Genomic DNA, 11,627 nt, shown 5'->3' with positions numbered 1-11,627 from the left:
TTGCTTTCTCACTTGCCCTCCCTCTCTTTCTGTCTATCTGTCTCTGGTAAGCACATGTGAACTATAGCAAAAAATAATAAATAAAATTAAATAATTATTTGGGAAAAAAAAGACTATGCGCTAAGAGGGAAGCAGTCGTGTATAGGCTGGGGCAGAGTGGGGGTAGTTTAGAAAAAGAGAGACAGGAGACCAGCATGTGGCATGGTGGTTAAGGCACTGGACACTCCCACATGGTCGACCATGGTTCAAGTGGCTTGCTTTCTCACTTTCCCTCTCTCTCTGGCCAAATTAAAATAAATGAATAAATAAATAAAATTAAATAAATAACTCTTAAAAAAAAGAAAAAGAAAAGAAAGAGAAAAAGGCAGACAGATGAGGAGATTGTTACCCTGCCTTCCAGGATAGTGGCGGCTTAGACTAAGGTAGAGCAGTACAGGCGGGAAGAAAGGGTCAGAGTCAGGATACATCGAAGGGTTGTTTTCCTTCCCTGTCAGAAGGCACATGCACTTGATAAAGATAGAGATATCACCCTCCATGGGGACATGGTCAGGCCACAGTTATTTTTTTCCTCCATTTCTCCATCTCATGAGGAGTTGGGGCACACATGCTCATGTACTTGGCATGTTTTTCAAGCCACCATGGGCTGGCATTAGAGCTACATTCAGCCAGGTGGGGTCTGGTTCCCTATGTACAGTGCTCAACCATTGCACTCCAGCACTGGCCCGGGTACGTTTTAAAGTTAGCATTAACACAGTTTGCTGAGACACTGAAAGTAAGATTAGAGAGAAAGGAGAAAAGTAACTCACAGGGTGTGTGCCTGAGCAAAAAGAACATTGCAGTTCCCTAAGATGAAGATTGGTAGAAAAACAGCTAAGGGAGGCCAGCAGGTGGCATGGTGGTTATGGTGCTGGACTCCCACATGGCCGATCACAGTCGATTCCTGGACCTGGTGGCTGAAGATCACTCTGTGCACGTGTGTGTACATCCCAAAAGTCCCAGGAGGAGAGTGGAGGAGAAGGGATTGTGGCATGGCCATCCCCTTTAGGCGGTGATTTCTCACTTGCCCTTTCACTGTTTGTCTCTAGCAAGCTTACCTGCCCAGTGGCAGAAACCTGAAAGGAAGATGCCCAGTGGCAAAAACCTGAAAGGAAGAGAGAAAGAAAGGAAAAAAAAAAAGTTTTGAAGAATAGACCTGAATCAAGAGTTTGATTTTGGTTGTGTTCACTTTGAGATGCCAACGTTTCTACATGAATTGTGGTTGGTGAGACGCTCGGATAAGCCAGGTGGATTCAAGGAGAGCGTTTGAGGCTGAGAGAAACACCTGAGAGTTGTCCGTGTGAAGAGGACAGGTAGAGGCTCAAGACCATAAGGAGACTGAGGAGCGAGTGTACTAGATAAGAGCCAGGGACTGAGTCTTAGAGTGCTCCAACATGTAGAGGTCAAGAAATGATGAGGACTCAGTGAGAGGGAAGAGGGGCAGCCCGGGGAGAGAGTGACACTTGGCAGCCAAGTTAAGGAAGTGTTTGGAGACAGGAAGTGATCACTGCTCAGTGCATGGGTAGGTTCAAATCAGGGCTGAGCAGAGACCTCAGGCTTTGGCAACAGGAAGATGTAGGCAGCTTGAGGGAGCCAGTGAGCAGCATCCCTTTTTTCCTGATTGCAGAACCAATTAAGAAACAAAAGAACAAGGCAAGTGGGATGTGAAAATACCATGTTTATAACATAAAACGGCCCTCCAGCTCTGCGCAGTGGCAGTATCGTAGCCAATGAGGTTTATCTGAGCTGCGATTATTGCTGATTGATTATTATTCATTGAAAACTGCTCTCTACATTTGTGGCTTAGGGGCCAGCTGCACAGCACAGCGCTAAAGTGCTACTCTAGAACCTGGATCCCACATTGCCACACAGCTGACCCGGCCCGGTCAGCCTAATGGAGCAGCATGCCTGCGAGTGGACTGGAGAAAGGGGGTCGCATGTGACCAGACCCTCTGGAAGGTGCTCCTCTCTCCTCTTCTCTCATGTGTGTGCATGACCTCTATCATGAATAATGAAAAAAATTAAATAATGATTTAAAATGTGGGGCCAGCAGGTGGTGTGATGAGTTAAGGAGCTGGACTCCCACATGACCTAGTTTGAGTCCTGGACCTAGTGGCTTGAAACGCACGTTGGGTACATGTGTGCATGCTCAATCCCAGGAGGAGGATAGGGGAGAAGGGATTGTGGCGCGGTCATCTTCCCTGGGGGGTGATTTCTCACTTTCTCTCTCACTGTCTCTGTCTCTCCAGCAAGCACAAAAACTTTAAATAATAGTAATAATAATATGGCAAAAACCTTAAATAATAGTAATTAAGACCTGTGACTTACCTGTATGGGCAAATGGATTTCTTAATCCTTAACCTCAGCAATAGAGGGCTTGGAACAGGGTTTCTCCAATTTTTTTAAATTATAATGTTATTTATTATTATTATTATTTGCTATAGGGCACATGCACTCACCAGAGAAAGAGAAAGCAAGAAAGCAAGCTACCAAGTTTGGGACTTGAACCACAGTCAGCCGTGGGGAAGGCCAGTGCCTCAACCCTATACCACCTGCTGCCCTGGCTTCTCCAATTTAATGTGTACCACTATCGCCAAGATGCTGATTTGGATTGAGTAGGTCAGGATGGAGCCTGTGATTCTACAGTGTCTTCCTTCCTTCCTTCCTTCCTTCTTTCCTTCCTTCCTTCCTTCCTTCTTGACAGAGAGAGGAGTGAAGTAGGAAGGAAGGGAGAGGAACAGGAGACAGTTGAGATTTTTTTGTTGTTTTTTTTTTTGCTTTTTAAAAAATAATTATTAATTTAATTTTATTTATTTATTCATGCATTCATTTTCATTTGACCAGTGAGAGACACAGAGAAGAGAGGGAAAGTGAGAAAGCGAACCATCAGGTCTGGGACTTGAACCATGGTCAGCTACATGGGAATGTCTAGTGCCTTAACGACCACCTGCTGGTCCCGATTTTTTTTTTTAAAGGTCTTTAGTGTAGGGCACGTGCACTCACTGGGGGGAGAAAGAGGGTCAGAGACAGTAAGAGGGAAAGTAAGAAATCAGGCCCCCAGGGAGGAATGGCCACACCGCAATCCCTTTTCCTTCATTTTCCTCCCGGGATCTTGGGCAAACATACATGCACCCAGTGTGAGATTCAAGCCACCGGGTCCAAGGCTCAAACTGCAGTCAACCATGTGGGAGTCCAGTGACGTAACCATTATACCACTGGAAATGGTGTAAATTGGTCCAGGATCTGAACCTGGGCCTCCCATGTGGCCCCAGCTACCAGCAGTGGTGCCCCACTGCTTGCACCACTACAACTGGGCCAGATTCCATATTTTTTTATTTTATGTTTTGCTATACAGGCTGCAAGCTCTCACCAGAGACAGAGAGGGGGAAAGTATGGCCACGTTGCAATCCCTTCTTCATTTTCCTCTCAGGTCCCTGAGCTCAGGTGCACACATGCCTGGCATGTTCTCCAAGCACAACTGGCTGTGGGATTCAGCTGCCTCGATCTCCACGCCCTCTGCTGGTCCCTCGAATTAGCCTCTAAGCGGTGTCGATGCTGCCATGTGGGGCCAGTCTTTGAGGAGCAAAAGTACAGAGGGACAGCAGAGGGGGAGTGTGCAATCCCTGAGGGAGCCGAGGTTCTGAGAGAGCAAGGAAGTGGCTGGGCTGTCCCTGCCTCGGGGCTCCTTCCTCACGCACAGGCATGTGCCCATAATTGAACTCAGTGCGCGTGGAAGGAGGCATCAGGAGTGCCTCTCCCCTGGGGCATGGTCCTTGGTGAGCAGAGCGTTTTCATGAGTTGTGCCAGAGAGGCCTCGTTGGAGGAGGTTCAAGGGGAAACGGGAAGAGAGGAGTGTAGTGCAGGGAGGACAGACAGTTCTTTCAGTAACGAGGCAAAGAGAAACGGGGTAACCAAGGGAATATGGGTTCAAGGAGAGGGGTTTTTCCTAAAGAAAGGAAGTACTGGAGCATGTTTTGTGTACTTATTGGAAGATCTAGTGATGGGGAAGAACAGGACAGAGATACTGCAGTGGGCCAGCAGGATTAGGAGCAAATGCAGTAAGGAGGTGAGTCCTGGGCCTAGTTGACAATACCAGGAGGCAGCAGACAGACAGCTAAGGGACTGGAACTTGCTGGTCCTCAGGACTGCTAACGTTTTCTCATGTGGACTCTCTAGCTTTTTTTTTTTTTTTGGACAGGTTTTTGCTATAGAGCGCGTGCGCTCGCCAGAGAGACAGAGGCAGAAAGACAGAACGCGAGAAATCACCCCCCAGGAAGTATGGCCACGCAACAATCCCTTCTCCTCCATTCTCCTCCTAGGATCTTGGGCACACACGCACACATGCCCGGCGTGAGTTTAAGTTACCGAGTCCAGGACTCGAACCACAGTCGACTACATGAGAGTCCAGCAACATAGCCATTACGCTAACCGCTGGTCCCAGCATTTTTAATTTTTAAAAATTTTGCCAGAGAGAGAGGGGGAAAGACAGAAAGCACCTCCTCCCCCCATGGGAATTAGCCACTTCTCAATCCCTTTTCCTCCATCTCCCTCCCTTCGAGATTCTGGGCATGCATGCACATTCACCTGGTGTTTGTCCAGCTGCCAGGTCCAAGCTTCTAACTGCAGTTGCCCATGTGGGATCCAGCTGCCTAAACTATCAGGCCACGAACTGGCCCAGACTCTTCAGTCTTAAAAGTTGTGTCAGCTCTAAAAGACGTGCTTTAAACTCTGTTGGACCTTCACTTCAGACCGGGTGATCATGCCTGAATGAGTTCTTAGGAAGCGGGGTGTGCCCTACGACCAGACTTCATCCAGGGCTGCATCGCAGCAGTCTTCACTAGAGTCACACACCCTGTCAATGTGTGTGTCACAGAGTCGACAGCACAGAAAGGCGGGGGTCCCACAAAACGGGCGTGTCCTCAGTGTGCCAGCTTTCTGCTTTGTCTTGTCATTCCTTACTGGTTCAATGGGGGGATGTCTCACTGTCCCTTGGCACCCCTCGTCACAGCACAGCCCCCTTTAGCTCCTCAAGCACATCACAGTCTGTCCTCTGATTCCCAGTACATGTGGTTTGTGGTTTTTCTCAAAATTGCTCTACCTCGCGTGCATTCAGACACCGGAGTCCAGTTCCAGGGGTTACACAGTGAGTGACGGCTGGGACTTCAGCTTCTGCCTGACCTGTGTGTTGCTCACACACCCACTCCTGTAAGGCAGGCAGAGGACCCCACCCCTGGGAGGTTTGCATGGGGACTTGTATTTATAGAACGTACTCCCATGCTTGGATTTAGGATTTAGGAAGTCAGGGTAGGCCAGAATGTTTTTAAGGGAATAGAAACGTGACTGACTGCCTTCCACATTGCAAGGCAAGCATGAGAGGGTTTTCTGCATGCTGAGTGTCAGTGTGGGGCCCCAGTTCCAACACGCCCTGGCCTCTCTCCGTCCATCCCCAGGGGAAGCTTGCCAGCCCTGCTCTCCTGGGCCTGTTCGCTGTAGTTTTCCAACAGTCCAGGAAGCCTTATATTTTGTTTTTTATCAGTACCTAAACATAGAAATGGAGAAGTCTGTGCAGCCATAACAGTTTAAATGGGGGGAGGGGAGGATGGCTCTTCGATTATATATCTAAATATGTTTGCATAAAACGATGCCTGTAGTAACTTGAGTAAGTCCAGATGTTTAGTCACATTGACTCAGCATTTCTCCCTTGCTAAATCTCAGACTAGAGCAATCAATTTGTTCCTCCTTCAAAATCTGATAGTGGCTTTCCTTGTAGCTGAAGCCCCACAGAAAGAGGAAGTAATTGTAACAAAGTGGAAGAAGTGTGCCTGTCACCAGGGTTCTCTTGACAGAGCCGTGGTGTAAAGTTCTACATGTGAAATTTCTACGAGTGATTTTTCTCCAAAACCAGGCATTGAAGGTTAATTTCAATTCAGTTTTCCACTTAGTCAGCTTCGCTAATCTACAGTATGCCCAGTTTTCCTGGGAAACTCAGGGCTGTCGAGCATGCATGGTTGTGTCCTGCTAATCCTGTTGTGAGAGTCCTGGGCTTGGTCCTCAGAGACTTGGGTCAAAGTTCAGTTCTGCACTAACTAGCTGGGAAAGTAAACTTCCTTGAGCTGAATTTCTTTGTCATATCACGTAGTACTAATAATGGCATCTTAAAAGTGCAGAGAAGTTTAAAAGAGCTTTCATAGGGCCAGCTGTGGCATGGCATGTTAAGGCAGCTGGATCCCATGTGGCCAACTGTGTGTTAGAGTCCTGGACCTAGCATCTTGAAAAACATGCTGGGCTTTGTGTGTGTGTGTGTGTGCGTTCAAAATCTGGAGAGAACAGAGGAGAAGGGATTGTTGGATGGTCATTCCCACCAGAGAGTACTTATCTCATTTTCCCTCTCTCTGTTGAGTCCTTGTGCCCTAAAGGGGAGAAAACAACAACAACAACAAAAAATAAACAAACAAAAAACCAAGCAAACAAAAAGCCTTTGCAGATGACAGCTCTTTGTGATATGCCCATCCTGGGAAGGGGGCAGGACAGGCTGAGGCAGCATCCAGTCCCAGACCCAGTGGATTGAAAAACATGCTGGGCAGGGACCAGAAGATAGCATAATGGTTTTTGTTACTGGACGCCCATGTAGTTGACCATGGTTCGAATCCCAGACCTGGCAGTTTTAAAAATCAAGCTGGGTACATGTGCATGCATGCCCAAAATCCAGAGAGGAGAATAGAGGAAAAGGAATTGCAGTGTGGCCATCCCCCCTGGGGGGTGTTTTCTTGCTTTCTGTTTCTCTGTCCAGTGAGTTCATGTGCCGTATCACAAAAATCTCTTTAAAAAGAAAAGAAAAACATGCTGGGCATATATGTATGTGTGCCCAAAATTTTGAGAGGAGGATGGAGGAGAAGGTATTGTGGCATGGCCCTCCTCCCTGGGGGGTGATTTCTCACTTTCTGTCTCTATGTCTCTCTCTGTCTATCTGGCGAGCTCACGCGCCCTATAGCTAAAAACCTCTCAAAAAAAATTTAAAAAAAGAAAAGAAAAGAAATTATCCAAACTCTCAACATTTTTGAAATAGAAGAGAATTTGCTCAGCTTTATTAAATATACCTATAAAAAGCCTAAAGCTAATGTCACACTTAATGGTGAGGCATTGAATGCTTTTAAGATCAGGAATAGACAAATATGTCTCTTCTCACCACTTCAACATTGAAGGAGGGAGAGATGGAGAAGGGATGGCTGCATGACCATTCCTCATGGCAGAGTTGGGGGCGGGTACTTCCTCCTGTTCCCTCTCTGATGAGTGCACACACCCTCTGGCAAATTTTTTTTTAGATGTCGTTTATAATAACATCAAAAAGAATAAAATATTTGAAATACATGTAACAAAAGAAGTGCAAACCCTGTATACTCAAAAACACAAAGCAGTGCTGAAGCAACTAAAGATCTAAATAAGATCTATAAACGTGCATGGATTTGAAAGACTCAATATTTTTGAAGATGGCCATTCTTCCTCAGTTGATCTGTGGATTCACTGCATTTCCTATAAAGTCATAGGAGGCTTTTTGTAGAAACTGACGAATGTACAGGCCCTGTAGCTTAATGGTTAAGGTAGCTAGATTCACATGGACAACCATGTGGTTTGAATCCCAGACCCACCAGCTTGGAAAACACGCTATGTATTTGTACATGCAACTCCTGACAGGATGGAGAGATAGAGAAGCAGTTGGGGTGACCATGCCTCATTGGGGGTGCTTTCTCCCTCTCACTGTGTCTCTGTCTCTAGTGAGTGCACATGGCCACTGACAAACTAAAAAAGACAAAGTAAGTTGTAGAGATTTTCGCTATAGGGCGCGTGCACTCGCCAGACAGACAGAGAGAGACATAGAGACAGAAAGCGAGAAATCACCCCCCAGGGGGGATGGTCACGCCGCAATCCCTTCTCCTCCATTCTCCTCTCGGGATCCTGGGCACGCACGCACACGCGCCCGGCGTGAGTTTTAAGCCACCGGGTCCGGTACGCGAACCGCGGTCGACCACGTGGGAATCCAGCGACATAGCCATTACACTAACTGCTGGTTCCCGACAAAGTAAGTTTTGAAATAAAAATAAATTGGGGCCATTATGTGGCATGGTGGTTAAGGCGCTGGATTCACACATGGCTGACTGCAGTTCGAGTCTCAGGCCCAGTGCTTTGAGAATCATGCCCAGAATCCCGAGAGAAGTAAATGCAGGAGTAGGGACTACGGCATGGCCATCACCACTTTCTCACTCTCTTAGTGAGCCCTAAAAAAAGGAAAAGAGAGAGGAAAACACATCAGGCATGTGTGCACGTATGCCAAAAACCCAGGGAGAGTGGAGAAGGGACTGCAGGTGGCCATCACCTCTGGGGGGTGCTTCCTCACTCCCTACAACTCTTGTCTCTGGCTAGCGCCTGTGCCCTATACAATTTTTTTCTAAAAAAGGTTTGGCTAAATATTTCACCAAAGAATACATTCATCATTAATAAATACTTGGAAATGTGTATTAGTCTTTTAGGAGATGCATATTAAAACTATAGTGAGGGGACCAGTAGGTGGCATGGTGGTTAAGGTGCTGGACTCCCACATAGCCGACCATGGTTCAAGTCCTGGACCTGGTGGCTAGCTTTCTCACTTTCCCTTTCTGTGTGGCTCTCTGGTCAAATTAAAATAAATGAATAAATAAATAAATAAATCTAAAAAAAAAAAAGTAAATAAACTATAGTGAGATACCACCTCACCCCACTAGAATGTCTTTAATCCCAAAGACAGCCCAGGTATGGGGAGGATGTGGAGAAACTGGAACTCTCATACTGTGGGAATGTAAAATGGTACAGCCATCTTGGGAACTATCTAGCAATTTTTGTAAAAGTTAAACTTTAGGGGCTGGCAGTTGGCACGGTGGTTATGGGTACTGGACACTCCCACATTACTGATAGCAGTTCAAGTCTCAGACCTGTAGCTTGCTTTCTCACTTTCTCTTTCTCTCTCTCATTCTCGCTCTCTCACTCTGTCCCCTTCTGGTCAAATTAAAATAAATAAAGTTAAATAAAAATAATTATTAAATAAGTTAAACATGAGATGCTGAAGGACGAGCATGAGGTGCGTGTGCTGGAGGTGCACCCACTCATGGTTCTGACGGCTTCCGCCATGTTCAATGTTGGCAGCAAGACCTCGGTGCCTGCCTGACATGTGGTCTGATCCCTGTTCAACACGGTCTTCATGAAGGTTTTCTCCTTGGGCTTCATCGCATTCACCTACTCTGTGAAATCTAGGGGCAGGAAGATGGTGGGTGACGTGATTGGGGCCCAGGCCTTCGCCTCCACGGCCAAGTGGCTGAACATCTGCCCGCCGGGTTTAGGCATCCCTCTGGTCATTACCATCATCACTAGTTTTGTTATTGAACCAGCGGTAATCCACCAAATGATTACAGAGATGACAGAACATTTGAAGGCTTCCAGTAGCTGCTCATAGTCCTCACCATCCCCTGCTGGCCTGTGTCTGGCTGTGGCCATGCCCTCACCCAACGCCCCTGCAGCCTTCACCACCCCACCGCCTCCACTCTGTTTACATGGTAGTTTGCAGTCCTAATAAATAATAAAGTGAAATAATTTTTTTAAAAAATGAGTAGAAGATAATGCGACATGGTCATCCCCCGTGGAGGGTAATTTCTCGCTTTCCATTTCTCTGTCTCTCTGGCAAGTGCACATACCCTAAAAAAATCATGCTGAGTTCGTGTGTGTGTGTGTGTTTGTGTGTGTGTGTGTGTGTGTGTCTAAAATTCTGAGAGCAGAATGGAAGAGAAAAGACTATGGCATGACTATTCCCCCTGGGCGTTGATTTCTCACTTTCCCTCTTTCTGTCTCCCTCCAGCGAGTACACATCCCCTATGGCAAAAACTTGAAAAAAAGAAAAAACAGTTAAACTTACACATACTTAACATATAACCCAGCAATTTCACTTCCAAGTATCTGTTCAAGAGAAATGAAAACGGGTCACAGGTAGTGTGGTAGTTAAGGGCACTGGACTCCCATGTGGCTGACCATGGTTCAAGACCCGGCAACTTGCTTTCTCATTTTCCCTCTCTTCTTTTCTTTCATTCTGTCCCTCTTTGGTAAAGTTTAAATAAATAAATAAATATAAATAAAATAATTCTTTAAAAATTTTTTTTAAAAAAGAGAGAGAGAGAAATGGGACCAGCATGTGGTGTGGGTGTTAAGGTACTGGACACTCCCACATGGCTGACCACAGTTTGAGTCCTGGACCTGGTGGCTTACTTTCTCACTTTCCTTCTCTCTCTCTCTCTCTCTCTCTCTGCGTGTGTGTCTCTCTCTGGTCAAATTAAAATAAATACATGAATAAATAAAAAATAATTGTTTTTGGAGAGGTTTTGCTATAGGGCGTGTGCGCTCACCAGAAAGAGAGAGAGAGAGACAGAGAGACAGAAAGCGAGAAATCACCCCTCGGGGGCGTGGCCATACCGCAATCCCTTCTCCTCCATTCTCCTCTCAGGACCTTGGGCATTCATGTACACACGCCCAGCATGAGTTTAAGCCACTGGGTCCGGGACTCAAACCACGGTCGACTACATGGGAGTCCAGTGACATAGCCATTGGGTTGGTCCCATAAATTAAATAATTCTTTAAAAAAAGAAATTAAGGGACCAGCAGTTAGCGTAATGGCTATATTGCTGGACTCCCACTAGAAATAATTCGAATGTCCACCAACAGATAAATGAGTTATACAAGTGCATAATGGAATACCACACAGCAATAAAAAAGAACGATCCACTCATCCATACAACACGGACGATCCTTCAAAACATGGTAATTGGAAACCAGACACAAAAAGTTACATATTTCATTATTCCATTTGTATGAAATTTCTAGAAAAGGCAAAACTATACAAACATAAAATATATCAGAGGTTACCTGGGCAGAGGGTGGGAGATTGCAGACAGACAGGAGTGAAGCTTTTGAGGTGATAGAAGTCCTAAAACTGGATTATATACACTAAAAGCCATTCAAATGTATACTTACAGTGCATGAATGGTGTGGTATCTAAATGATACCTTGATAAATCTGTGTATGTATGTTCTGCTCTAGTGTGTATGCACATGCTGGAAAGAGACAGAGACAAGAGAGAGGGGAAGTGAGGGGGGTTCGCCATTCCTTCTCTATTCTCTCCTCAGGATTTTAGGCATGTGTGCACACATGCCCAGTGTGATTTTGAATGGCAGAGTGGCTATGCGGGGTCTGGCTGCCTTAACCTCAATGCCACCTGCAGGATTTTAGTGACTGTATATTTATTTATTTATTTATTTATTAAACCTTTTTTTAAAATAATTATTTATTTTATTTGTCATATTATTATGATTTTTTTTAAATTTGACCAGAGCAAGACAGAGAGAATGAGAAAGCAAGCCACCAGTCCAGGACTTGAACGGTGGTCGTCCATGTGGGAGTCCAGCGCCCTTAACCACCATGCCACCTGCTGGCCCAGGTCTGTATATTTAAAGAGGACTGTATCAAGGCTGACAGATGGTGTGGTGGTTAAGGTGCCGGACTCCCACATGGCTGACTGC

General features: G+C 46.0%; 1 non-coding gene across 1 annotated transcript; it reads left to right on the top strand.

The window, feature by feature from the left end:
* Positions 1 to 1,737: 1,737 nt before the first annotated feature.
* LOC114007269 (U4 spliceosomal RNA) lies at positions 1,738 to 1,874 on the top strand. The gene has a single exon (XR_003548899.1). It is a non-coding gene; the product is annotated as a U4 spliceosomal RNA (small nuclear RNA).
* Positions 1,875 to 11,627: the final 9,753 nt, after the last annotated feature.

The sequence above is a fragment of the Tupaia chinensis genome, unplaced genomic scaffold (assembly GCF_000334495.1).
Source record: "Tupaia chinensis unplaced genomic scaffold, TupChi_1.0 Scaffold000146_1, whole genome shotgun sequence".
NCBI classification, from domain to species: Eukaryota; Metazoa; Chordata; class Mammalia; order Scandentia; family Tupaiidae; genus Tupaia; species Tupaia belangeri.
The sequence above is the reverse complement of the archived record's forward strand: the minus strand, read 5'-3'. Positions and strand labels throughout refer to the sequence as shown.